We start from the raw sequence: 15,578 nt of genomic DNA on the forward strand, positions 1-15,578 counted from the left end.
ACTATTTTTAAAGTTATTTCTTATAAATATAAATAAAGTGTTAGCTGACAACAAAAATATAAATTGAAAATTTTGAAATGAAATTTCACTTACCTAAGGGAAGGTAAGAATTAATGTTAATTCGTACTTGCCAAGTTGCCATGTCAAATAATTTAAGATTGTTTCAAGTTCCTTTCCAAGTCTTTACTTTCTTGGCTTATCAAATTCTCTTATCTCACATAGTAGAATAACAATTAGGTATTATTATTATTATTATTATTATTATTATTATTATTATTATTATTATTATTATTATTATTATTATTATTATTATTATTATTATTATTATTATTATTATTATTCCCTTTTTAGGTAAGATGAAAGACCCTACTGAATTGAAGCCTTGTATAAGTTAATTCAACTAGTTTTTTTGGTCAATGCTTGAGAGAAGAAGGGGAAGGTAAGGGAATTCCCCTACTTTCCCAATCAAATGTAGTTAGTGGGGTTCAAACTTGTGACCTTAAATTCACAAGGCGAGTTCCCAACCAACATTACGCAGTATGTAGACCTGGTTATTTGGTGGGTCGAGTCAAGGTCGGTGTGAGTCGATTGTAGGTCGGGTAAAAACGGGTCACATTTTATAAGGTCGATAGCGAGTCGGGCCAATGTGTGTCGTGGGTCAATAACGGGTTGATAATGGACAGACAACAAAATATCAATTAAAATAAATATTAAACAAAGTCACTATTAAGTATATATGAATACAAATTTATCTATGTAATTACTTTTACATTAGCTATTTTATTTGTCTATCAAATTGGAAAAACATTTTGGCTATATATTGACCCAACCTAGTAAGAGTCATGTCCATTAAAAGTCCTTTAAGCTTGACTCTAACTCTATTATCATTGGGCTATCTTATTCAATAATCAGCTCTAGACTCTAGTAGTATGTACTTGCTAAAAATATTCAATACTAGCTCTCTTTTCTTTAGTACCTCAATTGATTTTTGTGCTATTCACAGATCTATGTCAATATTTTATTCATAATATTACACTTAGACTTGTAGTTACTTATTAAATTTGTCTACATGTTTATTTTTAATTATCGTCTTGTTATGATTACATGTAAATAATTATAAATATTATTAGTTAAAATGTTGCATTAACAGTACAAATGTATATTAAGTGCGTGTTTGGTTCATCAAGTTGGAATAAATGGGCATAAAATCTCATACTAGAAAGTTATGGATTCTAAAACCTATACTAGTCCAATGTAGTTGGTTTTGTCGTTGGAATGAATTTTATCCTTTATTAATAGAATGGATTGTGAATTTTAGAGGGAGGGGTCAGGTGGGTATGGGATTCCATTGGTATAGAAGGGAGTTAGAACTCCTTGGGTATGAGATTCCATTACAAAACCTCAATCAAACAAAAAATTAGATCAACCTTATTCCAACCCAGTCTAAATGATCAAACTAAGTGATCCCTAAATTATTAATCCGTCAATCAGATTAGATACTTAGAAAAACAATGAGAATACAACTACTACCTCTATTTCATATTATTTGCTACAATTACACATTTTTTTCTCTTTACTTTATGTCAAATCATTATAAATAATATGAAATGGAAATAGTAATAAAAGTAATAGAGATGATGAGACAAACATTAAGAGACGAGGAAAAATAGTTTACTATAGCTTTTACTCCCTCCGTTACATATTACTCGCAATAAAAAAAATATTTTATGTCTCACAAATAATACCCTTTTATTGCAAGTAATTTGTAACGGTGGAAGTATGTTATAACATGCTAAAGTGTGCTGTATTGTGGAAAAAGGAAAACGATAAAAGAAGCTTGGGATGTGTCATCTTCCTATAGGTGGTCCAAGTAAAGTCCTAATTTATATAAACAAAAGGTTAAAGTGAGTATAAATAGTCTTACTACTGACAGTGTATAAAAAGTCAACCTTTAATTTTAGACATTGCTGACAGCTGTTCTCCAATGTTCACGTGTTTTGCCATACATGTTCTGACACGTGTCAGATTCGTGCATGCCGAACGTGTAAACCATGAGGAGGAACTTGATTGAAATTCTAAAAGCAGAGGTGACTTCACAAATCACATCACCTTATATATTCATGCTTTTATGCTTTGCCTTTTCGTTTTTGATGTTGCGGCCCACATGTAAGCTACTCATGCACTTAAAACAGAAATTGATTTTGGCAAACAATAGCATAGAAAATTGTGTTCTTATAAGGGATGTGTCGAAATCAATTAAGAGTGTGCTAAAATTATTTTCGACTTAAAACCTATTCTTTTAATATGAAATACAGAGGGTGTTTTGCTATGAGTGTGCCAAAATTATTTTCGACTTAAAACCTATTCTTTTAATATGAAATACAGAGGGTGTTTTGCTATAGTTATATGGTATTGTGTCATATCATGAGACTTATGATGAGCTTATAACTAAAGTTTCATCATATACACCAAGCATAGAACTTTACATTTCATAATAATAATAAGGTTGTGTGATCATTAATCAAACTTCACTAGAGAAATTTTGGATCCCACTTTCAATGTGTCTAATCAGTTGAGGACCTGTGAGAGATTCCGAACCTATAAGATCCTTCTCCTTTTCAATCAAAAAGAAAAAAAGTTTGATTATATACAAAGTATTATTATTAAAAAGTGGGTGTTTTATGAGAGAAAAACAAATTCTAAATGCTCCCGATTTTTACGGTATCATATTATAAGCTGAACAGAACAACACCTAAGTAGTTATCTCATTAAAGAGGGAGAGTATAGATCCCTTTCATCCCTTACCTTAGCTTGTCTCCCTCAATTCCTTATTCAAACAATGGAATAATTCCTCTTTCGTTTATCTGCTCTCAACAATTTCTCTCCATTTTTGGATATCCAATATTTCAAATAACATCTACGATAGGATTGATTTATATACTCTATCAATCTAGATTTTCGACATGTCCAACGTTATAGCTTGAGAATCGACTTCTTTTATAATCTTTCATTTAATTAAAACCCTTCTAACCATGTTTTATTTTCTCTCAACTCCCCTAAAAGGATCGGAATAAATTATTCCTACTATGTTGAAGAATAGACCTCCTAAGTATCACGACATGTAAATGTTTCATATTAGTTGAATAGGAGAGATTTAAGCACTTATAAGATTGTCATATGATTTTGAAATGGAACCTCTTATATACTTATAAAGTGGACTTTCTCTCTTGTATGTGAGTGCAGCCTAGGCCCGTGTTTAACATTCTACTAATCATTCAACTTATACATCAATTATACGTGTAAACAATTTCGCTTTGATAACAACGTGTGCCAAGAAGAAATGAGGTGTTAATGTAAGACGATGAGTAATAAGTAAATGAAATGAAGAATTTCTATTCCAGTATGGCTAGAATCTTTAACGTTTGATTATATTTGAATAAGTATAAACAAATATTAATAACTAGATTAAACCCCGTGCAATGCACGATTGTTAAATAATTCTAATGACAATAAATTTTATCAAAAATAATGGATATAATTATTATAAGGAAAATGCTATACATAGCCCTAAGGGCTACACATAAGCATTTAATTTACTCTTGAAAATTGTTTAAATTTAGAAAATCATGACAAAAACACACTAATTACACCGATTTGCGCGTGTTTTTGTCGTGAATTCCTAACTTTATACATTTTCCAAGAGTAAATTCAATGCTTATATATAGCCCTAAGGGCTATGTATAACATTACCCATATTATAAATAGACTTAGTAGTAAAAAGTACGTAGTATGAAATATTGTGAAAGAAATTAATTAAACATATAATAGTTATAATGGGCAATTTGATATTTAAGGACATTTATTTTAGATTTTATACAAACTAAAAGTCATAATTTAATTACAATAATTTTTTTTTAGTAAGTGGTTTTGGAGGGAAAACTTTTTATAATATTTTGCCAAGTGTTCTCTAAGTTTCGCCTTTAATATAATGTAATTGATTAATTATACCTCACAACTATTTCTCTATTAAAACCTTTGTCACATTTATTTGTCATGAGTGAAATAGTTCGTTCCTTGTAGCTACTTTTAAGTGACAACTTACCAAATTTCACGTTAAAATTTGATCTAGAATATATACTACCTCCGTTAATTATTATGTGCAACAAAATCGTATTATTTATTTATTTTTGAGATATAAAATATTCATTTATTGCACATAATTATTAACAGAGATAATATATATATTAATCCAACTTTCAACTTATATGATTTGTATTACTTTATTTGCCCCCTTTTTTTTTTTTTGAGACACGATATTATTATCTAAGAATGTTAGATGCATGCATGAATGATTTGTGATCTTGCAATTGATCAAGTTATCTGTTATCAAATCATAAATGTGATTAATTCAAATAATAATCCTGTTATTGTCTTTAATTACAAGGCACCGGCCGCACCGCCAAACCACTTACCAAAACATCATTTTGTAGCTCTTTCCAAATTAGGTTGTTTTTGTACTAGTATTACATATGGACCTTTCCTAATGCATTCATGAATATCTTGAAAATTAAGTCTAGATGCTTCACTGTTTTAGTTTATTTCATTGAATAAAAATTAATTGTTACTGTAAAACTTTAATATCCTTATTAATTAGGCGTTTTGATGAGTTAATTTTTTATTCCGTAGTTTTTTTTTTTTTTTTTTTTTTTTTTTTTTTTTTTTTTTTTTTGGTCGTGGTCAATAATAAGGGATCGATTAAAAATGTTTTATATTGTAAATATTACTCGTAAAGATGTTGATCAAGTTTTCTTTATTGACCAAATCGACTTGATTATATAAAACTCAAAAAGTTGTAGAGATCGAACAAGACTTTTGTTAACTAAATTTCTCCCACATCACTAGTTATATGCAAGTTATTATGAACTTTGAAGTGTAAGCCTTGATTGAAAATGAGTCAAGTTATATCCAACATGCTTTGAGCTAGCTTGAGCTGCGCTCTTTGATTTCAATACTCGTAGTAGTTACTTCGTACTAGCTTGTTAACCGTTAACCAAAATGCCTAACAACATCCGTTCAAAAAAAAAAAAAAAAAAAAAAAGCCTAACAATATTTAGCATTTAGAGTTAGGCTACGTGACGTCGCTCACTTTAGTGTACCTTACCGCCCTTTTTTTTTTGAACAACACCCCCCTATTAATTAAGAATAACTTTAGCTTTATGATTTTGAAAATGTAAAATACATGCATTAATTTCCTTTGGCTCACAAGATCATAAGTCAAATTCAATATAACTTTGTTTAATTATTTGACAATTTAATTATTTGACATTTGCTACCAGCAAAAGAATTGTGTGTTACATTTGCCACCTGTTAAATTTTTTATTTTATTTTGCTACCACCCAAATCTCTAGAATATTTAAGTTAAGCTAGCTCTCATACTCTCATAGTGCTCGAACTAATTGAGTTCTAACCCTTCCCATTCATGAATCGAGCAAAACAATTAGCCAATCAAATTGTTAATTGTTTACAAGAGGCTCTATTTGTAGACACCCCTACATAAACAAGCCTAAACAAGAGATGTTGGTCTACATTATGTCTTCAAATCCAAAATTTCTTAGAACAATGCGAATTTCATGTGGTCGACATGGAAACATAAAATGCCTATATGTAACGCAATTTCCTCCTGATTTTGAAGAATAAAATCTTTTTTTTAGTGGGATTAAAAGTGATATTCTTTTAATTGAATGGCGTGTAATTATTTAGTAAAGTTTTTCTTGGGAAGAAAGATGCTTATTCTTGCAAACTTTTGAGAAATGGAATTGGACTATTAAGAAAGACTCTGTCTGCTAACAGTAGACATAACAAAGTAAAAACATGTTAAAAATTTCCATTTTTAAGGAGATTACTATGTTGTGGGTGTCCAGCTATATCGTGTGACCACTTGTAAAACAACAAAGTAACCTCTATAACACTGATAAAAAAATCCCTATAATACTAGCTGATCGAGTAATCCTTGTAACACTGACCGGGTAACCCTATAACACCGACGAAGTAACCCCTTTAAATAATCCCTATTACACTAACGACGTAACAACCCTATAATGACTAACCACACCATATAATACTTTTTCTCCATTTCATTTTACTCTGTAACTGACACGATTCTTTAGACACATTTATTTTACTAATACATGATTTCAGATATTACTAGCATTAATAATCCATAGAGGTCAAAATTATAAAAAGATAACATTTAAATTTTTTATATTAAAGGCGAATCTAATAAAATCACATATATATTTCCAATTTCCCAGTGTAAATCACAAAAAGATTGTCAAGTATATTTCATTAGATGAGCCATCAATAACTTAATACTAAAAGCGAAACCAATGATGACACATGTCATTCAATGGTTATAAATTTTCCCTCCACTCTTTATCTTTCCTTATGAAAAATATTTATAACCTATACGAGTAATATTTACTTTCCAGTTTAACGATTATATTTTTGCCATACGCACACAAACGAAATATTTTTGAATGTATATATTTTACTGTAATTCTTTTTTTTAAGCATATAATTGTTAAATTAATGTTGTAATTCGCTATATAAGTTATTAAAAATCCGTGCATGGCACGGGACTTTAACTAGTATTATTATAATAACATATATGGCTTTGGAAAAAGTTGATGCTTAATTTTTTTACGGAGTGTTGCATTACCATATGCTGTCTTGGTGCTGTAAATGTGATTGCATTACATTTATGTATTGGATCAAGGTCTTATCATATCGGCACACTTATTAAAGATGTATAGACAACTATACATGAACGATGAACCAAGTAAATAACAATTACGTTATTATTGTTTTATTGTACTGCAGCTGCCTTATGCCAAAGATGACCTAGTGGCTGGTGTCGTCCGACTGTCGGATTGGCTTAAAAGAACACAATTTTATACAAAGTACGGGGTATATGACCAATATATTGCTAAAATATTGGGTATTTAAAATAATTATTTGATCAATCTGTCGAGTTATTAAATAAACATGTTGTTTGATGCATGTATACAAATTTTTTTGGGGCATAATAGTAAACTCAATCTTAAACAAGGGATCGAGAGATTGAAATTTAGGGCCTATTCACTTCAGCTTAATTTCACTTCAGTTCAGCTCCAATCAGTTCAGTTCAGTTAAGCTCCAATCAGTTTAATTCAGTTCAGCTCAACTCAGTTCCTAATTTCGTTCCTTCTCTCATAAAATATTCATTTTAGCCCAGTTCAGTTCAGTTCAACTCGGCTCCAACCAGTTCAGTTTAGTTCTGTAAAGCTTCAATCAGTTCAGTTCAACACAGTTCAGTAAATGTGAACATACCTTAAACTTGTCCCCATCCTAAAATTTTCGTTCAAGATCCATCATTACATAGGGCCTATTCTGATTGACTAAATTGAACTTAACTGAATATTTTATGAGAAAAGGAAATTAAGAAATGAACTAAATTGAACTGAAAATAATCTAGTTAATTAACTATAAATCATTCTCATTGACACAAAAACTTGGTCTTTCACAAATGTGTAGATTTATGTTATAATCATTTATAATTATTATAGGTTATAAACTTGTTATTAATTTTTTTGTCCAAAGACATATTTTGGTCCTAGAAATTCTTTTGTTCATACAATATAAATTGTTAGAGCCTTAGAGGTCCACAACTCATAAGTTTGATAAATAAACCTAGATTTAAGAAATTGGTCAAGGTTATGTCTCCATGCATGGGAATGCAGGCATGTAATTAACTTTATCAATTTATTTTCTAGAATATGCGTATTTCATGTGAAAATATAACATTCTAGGTCAGTATGAAACGCAAATTAATTTGCTCCTCTCTACTTGAAGATTAATTACTTTCACAGTTTCATCACCGTTGGACACAAAAGTGCATAATTAACTCTTATTTATCATATATGAATGGTAAGGAGTAATGTTATATATCATCCCTCCAATTCACAATAATTGACACATTTTATTTTATTTTATTATTACTATTAAAGGTTATATATTAATTTTGAATTTTTTTTTTGGCTGTGTGTTATAAAAAATATTATTATGTATATATGTAAAATGTTATTATGTAAGCCCGTGCGATGCACGGTTTTTAAATATTTCATTTTGTATATTTTTTTTTTTTGGTAATTTCTTAATTTTTTGTTTTTATTTTCTATTCTATTATTTTAACATTAATTTAAGGTAAAATATTTTGTTAAGTTTTAAATTATTCTTATTCAAATTTTACGTATATAGAACTTAAATTTATAAATTGAAATAAATATTATCTCATTCATCGGATAGGTAAGATAAAATCATTAAATCAAAATATATTTTTTAATTTCTAATTATTTGTTAAAATAATATAAATCCTAATGTAAAAGATAATATAAAAGATAATTTTTTTTTTCATAATTTAAATCTTAAATTACTATTTTTTGTTTTCAATTCTCAAATTTCATTTGTTAATTTTTTTCTTAAATGGCGACTGAAAATTAAAATTCTAAATTAATATATAAATCTAATTTTTCATTGGTCGAAATATTACTTTTGCTTATGTGGCGTGTGATGCACGAATTTTTATATACATTTTGTATATAAATATTTTTTTTGGTGATCTCTTAATTTTTTTCTTGCATTATAAGTTTTAAATTTTTTTAATGAAAGTATCATATCATCAAATATTTACATAAAACCATTAACATCAAATGATAATTTATATTTTTTAATATCAAAATATAATTTTTAGTGTTTTAAATAATATAAATCCTAATATCTAAAGATAATTTTTAGTTTTTTTTTTTTCTTTTGAATAGCAGATAATTTTTAGTTTTGTAACAAATAAAAATGATAAAATTTAGTGTTCTTAAATAATTAAAATCCTAATAAATTACTATTCGTCGTTTTTACCTACGTGGCAAAAATTTAAAATTTCATTTGTCACTTTTGTTTAGGCGGCGAGTGATTTTTTTAATTCTAAAATAAAATAGAAATCTAATTTTTAATTGGTCGAAAATATACCTTTTCTTATGTGGCGCTCCCAATGCTCTCCAAAAATGCCTACTTTATTTATATATATTAGATTTTTCATAATCTTTAGTTGTGTTTAAATATTTATATTTGGGACATTATTCGTGCATTGACAAGTGTGTCAATTTTAACAGTTTCAATTATTATGGAATGAAGGTATTATTGCATACTCTATCTTTTAATTGTAAAATCAATTTGACTTTTAATTTACACTTTTCACCATAACTTCTTTGACTTTTTCTAGTAATTAACTATTCACACATAACATAGCAAAGCCTTTAGTAGCTTCAACATGATAAAGGGTCATCTTATTGAATCGTCATAACAAATTAAATCATCCACAAAAATGGAACAAACTAAAGAAATAAAACAAAGAAAGTAGGGGGGGGGGACATAATGAACAAAAATTGAAGACACAAAAAGTAAAAATCCATAAAGAGGATATAAAGTAAAGATTATTGTTAGTTAAACTTAATTTATCATAAAGTTTTGACTTTTACATAATATACGCACATAGTCTACTTTCACTAAGTTAATTTTAGTGATTTATAACTTTACTCTTTTTTTTTTTTGGTAGTAAGTTGATGAAAAATCTCTCACATTTTAACCTGCTTGAGTTAGCAGAATAAACCATTTGGAAGTGGGAAAAAGGGTAAGAGAATCCTACACCAAAGTGACACTAGTGGATTTGATCCCAACACCTTATAGTTATGAGATTTAAACCTTTCTACAAGACCATTGCTTGATATTTCATAACTTTACTTGTTGACAATTAAGAATATTAATAATTCAAGTTATGTATCACAAAATTACAAATGTTGCCAATAGAATAAAGGTTGAGCATTAGGTTATTAGCCTATTAGGTAGTTTAATAAGTTCCAAGAATGCTTGTTAGAAGGATCGTTTGAGCAATACATGAGCTCACAACTTATGTGCAAAAGTAAATACTAAGAAGCCAACTTTTTCAATTTGGTGAAAAGAAGCCAATTAATGACCCAAAAAGGCCATAACATTTGTTAGTTAATAGTTGTGGTTTTTAAGAGACTCGTGGTGGTACCATTATTTCGTGGTTATATTTAGAAGTAGCCTTTACTTAATTTGTGTTATTGATCCATAAACATATGCATTGAATCATAAAGCAACCTTAACCATTTAGGAAAAGTGCCAAATATTGGTGGTATGTTACTACTTTAGTCCTTAAATGTGCCTAAAATTAGATAAAATTTGAACGGTTCTCATCTCTTTGGTGTACAAGAGTTTGGTATGATTTAGTTTTATGCAGTAGAAGACGTAACTTCTTAGTGTATTGGATGATCTTGAATTGTGTGTCCAGTTGTTTACGATTATATATACCATGGAGACCATTGTAGATCATGGAGACAGTTTTTAGTGACCATTGTAGATCAACAAGTAACCACTACAAGTCTACAACACTGACCAAGTAATAACCCTTATAATAATGACACAGTAATTATCCCCATGATAGCTGACCACACTCATAAACTAAGGGCCTTCAAATTAATTTCAGCTCAGTTTAGTTCAGCCCCAATCAGTTTAGTTCAGCTCCAATCAGTTCATTTCCAATCATTCAGTTCAGTTCAGCTCCTAATTTCCTTCTCTTATAAAATATTCATTTCAGCCCAGTTTAGTTTAGTTCAGCTTCAATCAGTTCAATTTAGTTCAATTCAGTTCCAATCAATTCAGTTCAGCTCAGTTCAGTAAATGTGAACAGACCCTAAGAGAGAGAATCCACTTTACAAATATGAATCCAAGGAGGTTTCAGGAGACACACATAGCCCCTTAGACTTATAAAGTGGTTAACTTCTTTTCTACTCTTAATATAGGACACTTACATATTTTGTTTGGAAATTGGGACCTACTTTAATAATTTTATATGCAAAATAAATGTCATTATATTCTAAAATATACTTCTATAAACATTAAATAATCATTGTGGCCTCCTATGTGTTTCCAAAATACTTAAGGGCCGTTTGGTTCGAAGAGGGTAATCGAAATGGAATGAACAAAGGGAAAGAATGGAAATGGAATGAAAATCCCCCAAATTTAGGGTGTTGTTTGTTTTGAATAACAAAGGAAACACAAACACCACCACATTGCATCACTACCCACAATTTCCGGCCACCACCATCACTCTCCGCGCCTCCTCCACCACTCACCGACCACCGTTGCGCCTTCTCCACTACTCGACGACCACCGCCGCACCCTCACACATCTCCCCTCCCCCGCAAAAACATCCACAGCCACCGAAAACCCTAAAAACCCCTCCTTATCCCCGTAAAATTGCCACCCAGCCCTCCCGGCCACCACCCTTGAAACCCTAGCCGCGAGGGTTTTGAGGGTGGTGGGAGGGCTGGGCGGCGTTTTTACGGGGATAAGGAGGGGTTTTTAGGGTTTTTCGATAGCTGTGGATGTTTTCACGGGGGAGGGGAGGGCGACGAGGGTCGGGGGAGGGGCAGCGGTGGTCGGGGGAGCGGCGGCGGTGGCCAGGGTAGGGGCGGCGGTGGTCTGGTATGGAGGTGGGCTGGTTTTCCGGTGGTGTTGGTAGGTGTGAAGGTGGTGATGTGGTGGTGTGAAGGTGGGTAGGGAATGGGAATGGAAATACCTAGGGGGGTGGGGAATGAACTTAGAAGGATTTGGGGGAATGAGGAGGTAAAGGGAATGGGAAAAATGGTCTAACAAACAATAACAAAGGAAATGAGAGCAGTTGATTCCCATTCCCTTTAATAATTAACCCCAACCAAACGGCCCCTTACAGGAGTAGGGCCTATACGCCTAAAATTATTCACCCAGTGTTGTCCTTATTTGATCTCATAATCCCAAGTATTACGATTTAATTTTTCAATTTGGTAGCATTATGCTCTAAAATAATACAAGTATGAAAACTTACCTTATTTCATTTGACAAAACAATGGAGTATTATAAATTGTTGCCTATGATCATTATAATGAAGCTGTCATGCATGTGCGTAGAATTGTCATTGGTCATGCTTGCTACTACGTACTTACGTAGTAGTTACATACAAAGTATGATGCATTGTAACTTTTTTGACAACCATTTTTTTTTAAGGAAAATTTGTCAAAAACAACCTTTTAAAGTGTCTATTTTATTAAAAACAACCTTTTAAATTTTTTTTTGCAACTTCAGACCACATTATAAAATTTTTTTACCAAAGACAACCTAATGCTAGTTTTCGGCGTTGACTCTATTTTTCCGATGTTGACCACGAGTGTGTGAGGCACGTGACTTCATATATTGCTAATTATACCCCTTTCCCCTCCAATTAACTCCTATTAAAACCCTTCAAAGTGACAAATTACTTTGAGAGAGGAGGGGATTTAGTACGAGTGAATTGGAGGGAAAGGGGTGTAATTAGCAATATATGAGGTCACATGTCTCATACACTCGTTGTCAACATCGGAAAAATAGAGTCAACGCCGAAAACTAGCATTAGGTTGTCTTTGATAAAAAAAAATTATAATGTGGTCTGAATTTGTAAAAAAATATTTAAAAGGTTGTTTTAAATAAAGTGAACACTTTAAAAGGTTGTTTCTAACAAATTTTCCTTTTTTTAATTCTGAAAACTATCACCTATGGAGTATAACGTTTTAGTAATAACCACTGACAACTTTTGTTTTTATTACATATCACAAACAATTCTGAAATAATACTCCCTCCATTTTTAAATACTTGCACCACTTTTCTTTTTCGGCCGTTTTTAAATATTTGATTCATTTCCTTATTTGAAAAGCTTTTACAATATTTAATTAATTTCTCTCACCTATTAGACCCAACATAAATCAAATTTTATTAATTTCATATTCTCTCACCTCCAATTCTCTCCACTACTTTAACTTTATACAATTTTTTATTCCTCTACCCACCCCACTACCTCCATATTTTATTACTTTATCCAATTTCTCTTAGAGGGTGGCCATTAGATGACTAATGACCTCGTCATGAGGAGAGAGAAAGAACTTCTTATATTAAAAAAATGGAAGAAAGAAAAAAAAGGGATGAGAGAAGTACATAAAAGTTTGGTCATGAATATATTAATTGAGAAATGGCTATATGCTATTGGAAGAAGGAAATGGGTATTTGTATGAAAAAAGTAGGAGAGAGAAAATCATGACTAAAATTATTTTGGGCAACCATTGGGAGTCTTTAGTCATGATTGGTTATGTGATTTGGTCATGGTCTTATGGATGAGTGGAAAGAGAAAAAAATTACTCCGTATATAATAATCTAGGACAACAAATTTTGGGTCATCCATTGGGTATATTCTTAAAACTCTGTGCATGAAGAAATTGAGCAAGTATTAATAACAAAGGGAGTAAATAATTAAATTAATTAGTAAAAAAAAGTCCCTCGCCTAGGGTTAAAACGCTCTCGTCCCTCGACTAGGGCAGTGGTTTTCGTTCGTATTTTCTGGTGGTTTTTTGTGCGATTTCTTCCCTTTTGCTGACGAAATTGAACACTGCTATTATCATTGTACCTATGGAATCAAAACTTCTGGAAGAATTGGAGAAACTGAACCTGACAGAGGAGGAGAATAAGGTAATTGGTGATGATGTAGCGCCTGTAGACGATGAGGATACGAAAGCTAAGATTTCCCTGACGCTGGTAGGACAACCTGTTCTGACTGGGAATCGTAAACAACACAGTTCGAAGGATGTGGTGATAGTGGAAGACAACGAGATGCTGGCTAAGAAACGTCTCAAAACAGTCCCTGAGGTGTCTCTTTCTTCTGCTAGTCCGGCGGAGGTTGACATGGATCAACCCCACCAAGTCCAATGAGTACATTATGTTGGAACTGCCGAGGTTTGGCTAGCCCTCGTGCGGTTCGAGCACTACGTAAGTGGTGCAATTCCTTAGCCCCGGATATTTTATTTTTGTCTGAAACTAAAATAAATAAAAGCATTGCTGAGAATAATAAAAGTAGGTTTGGTTTCCCGTATGCTTTTGGAGTCAGTAGTATTGGTAGAGCAGGAGGTCTATGTTTTTACTGGAAAGACAACATTGATTTCACTTTGGTATCCTTTTCCCAAAACCACATTTGCGGCGACGTTAAGCTTAATTCAGGCTTACAATGGCGTTTTGTTGGTTTATACGGATGGCCCGAAACAGGAAACAAACACAAGACCTGGACTCTTATTAGACAATTATGCTCTGAGTTTGACGGACCGATCTTATTTGGAGGTGATTTTAACGAGATATTGAGATATGATGAGAAGGAGGGGGGTGTAGACAATGAACGACGTGCCATGTCAGAATTTCGTGAGGCTCTTCAGGATTGTGATCTAAAGGATCTGGGTTTTGAGGGTCTATGGTACACATGAGAAAGGGGTGTGTCTGTTCATACCATCATCCGTGAGAGACTTGATAGATTCATAGCGAACTCTCTTTGGTTCAACCTTCAATTGCAGCCTGTTGTTGAGAATTTAATTCGCTTCAAGTCGGACCATGCACCAATATTTCTGAGATTTGGTGAACACATAAGGAAGAAAAAGAAGAAAAAAAAGAGGGAATTTCGTTTTGAGACTGCCTGGTTTTTAGACAAAGACGGTGAGGAAGTAGTTCGCAGCTCCTGGCGTGGTACTATTGGAGGGGTCACTGATAAATTGAAATCTGTAGCTGAAACTATGGAGCAGCCGAAAATTTCAGAACCTGTAACAGCAAATAGGGGACGTTGAGTGTCATGTAAATTTCAGAACCTGTAACAGCAAATAGCTGAAACTATGGAGCAGCCGAAAATTTCAGAACCTGTAACACTGATAATACTTAACCGTTTTGTTTTGCTAATACCAAAGAGAACGGTTTGGTATGCCAACAGTTCTCTATTCCTCCTTTTTTTATAAAAAAAAATTAAAAAAAAAAAATCATTTGCGATATATATTAGGCAGCTAATTGCAAATTGAAAACTTACTCAAAGTAAATACATAGAAGTCTCCGTAAAAAAAAATACATAGAAGTCAAATGAAAATACCAACTACCAAAGTACTCAAAACTTATTATTAAAACTGATAATATTTTCATACAACTAAATTGCAAATGAAAAAGGAATACCAAGATATCAAATAAAAATAAATTTGCTACAAAGATCTCTTTTTCTTTCAATGATGCTGATCGACCGACAATAAATCATATACTTGTATGCAGTACTTGATCTTCTTTTATGAATAATCTGCGTTAATATGAAAATAACATGTAAATTTCGAATTCACAAGACATGCATGTCTTGCAATTAAACAAATCTCCTAGAGTGTTAAAAAATTCTTCGTAATCAAACAACATACAATGAAAAAAAAACAAAGCAAAATTTATAACTCTAAGATTGTGAGGAATATATTTTCAAAATAACATCAAAATTAGGATCTAAATAAAAATCAAGAAAAATCAAACAATAAGAATCGAAATCATAAGAAATTGGATACAATAACAAGACCTGCAAACTAAATTGAAACTAAATTAAACGAAATAAAAGAGGAATG

The sequence above is a fragment of the Chenopodium album genome, chromosome 9, assembly GCF_948465745.1.
Source record: "Chenopodium album chromosome 9, dcCheAlbu1.1, whole genome shotgun sequence".
NCBI classification, from domain to species: domain Eukaryota; kingdom Viridiplantae; phylum Streptophyta; class Magnoliopsida; order Caryophyllales; family Amaranthaceae; genus Chenopodium; species Chenopodium album.